General features: G+C 37.3%; 1 pseudogene; it reads left to right on the top strand.

Annotated features, from left to right (window-relative positions):
• Positions 1-209: 209 nt before the first annotated feature.
• On the top strand, positions 210-909 carry LOC103253967 (annotated as a pseudogene).
• Positions 910-1,516: the final 607 nt, after the last annotated feature.

The raw sequence follows: 1,516 nt of genomic DNA, 5'->3' as shown, positions 1-1,516 counted from the left end.
TTTTCCATTTTCTTCCTTAAAGGACAGCTGCAAATGGATATTTTTTAAAGGATATATCCATATAGTATGCCTCGGGAATGCAAAACGTTATATTTGGAGCTAGGTTTTTCAGGGTTTTGGTTGCAAATTAATAAATATTTATTCATCAACTTACTCTCTGTTGTAAATTGGCCAAAGGAAACCTGACTGTGGACTCCGGTTCTTCCTAGAGACTGTGTAGGTCTAAGGTTATTCAAAGAATTACCCAAACATGGACCAAATCATAAAATTTATATCAACAATATGAATGACAAAATTAAAAAAGAAGAATTGAAGAGCTCTCTCTATGCCCTGTTTTCACAGTTTGGCCATGTGGTGGATATTGCGGCTTTAAAGACCATGAAAATAAGGGGGCAGGCCTTTGTCATATTTAAGGAACTGGGCTCATCCACAAATGCTTTGAGGCAGTTACAAGGATTTCCATTTTATGGTAAACCAATGCGAATTCAGTATGCAAAAACAGATTCTGATATAATATCTAAAATGCTGGACACTTTTGATGACACAGATAAGAAAAAAGCTAAAACTGTGGAACAGACTGCAACAACTGCAAACAAAAAGCCTGGCCAGGGAATGCCAAATTCAGCTAATACCCAAGGAAATGCAAAACCAAATCCCCAAGTTCCCTGATTACCCTCCAAACTATATTTTATTCCTTAATAACTTACCAGAAGGGACTAATGAGATGATGTTATCCATACTGTTTAATCAGTTCCCTGGTTTCAAGGAAGTACATTAGGTACCTGGGAGGCATGACATTGCCTTTGCTGAATTGAAAATGATGAAAAGGCTGGTACTGCCAGGGATGCTTTACAAGGATTCAAAATCACACAATCCCCTGCCATGAAGATCACCTATGCCAAGAAATAACATCTGGGACAGTAATCTTTAAAGGACTTGGTATCATTTACAGTGTTTGTTTTGATAACATTCGGTCGGGTCATTTTAATAGTTGGAGATAGAGGGGAGTGAAAGTGAAATTTTTCTGAAGGACATACATTATCTAGCATTTCTTTACCTGTAGTGAACTATGAAATACGAAGGCCTTAATTTTGTACAATAAACTATTATCTGTTAAAAAAAAAAGGAAACCTGACTGCACAGAGAGAGGGTGTGTGGTTGAGTGTAGAAGGGGGGACCAGGATGTGTTTTGGTTTTCACTATGTAAAGATTGTAATACTGTAAGTGTAGTCATTTCTAAAAGCATTGGAGTAACTACATTATGCTCAAGCAGAACATTTGTCAAAAGTGATCATCAAAGTTTGCCCAAAGGGTCCTGCTCTGGTATGTGTCTGAATTCTAGGCAAGGGTTTTAGATAATTGGCCTTACTAACCAGCGAAGAAATGACAAAAAGCCTTTTTAATTGCAATGGAGTAAATGATAGCTGGAGTGGCCAGGCCCCTTTATATCATCTCTTCATTTCATAGTGGGATGTTATCATTTTTCACCTTATCTATGATCCTGTTAATCACTGAA

This window comes from Carlito syrichta, unplaced genomic scaffold, assembly GCF_000164805.1.
Source record: "Carlito syrichta isolate Samal-C Ts95f unplaced genomic scaffold, Tarsius_syrichta-2.0.1 Scaffold259178, whole genome shotgun sequence".
In the NCBI taxonomy this organism is placed as follows: domain Eukaryota; kingdom Metazoa; phylum Chordata; class Mammalia; order Primates; family Tarsiidae; genus Carlito; species Carlito syrichta.
Note: the sequence above shows the minus strand (reverse complement) of the source record. Positions and strands in the feature narration are given on the sequence as shown.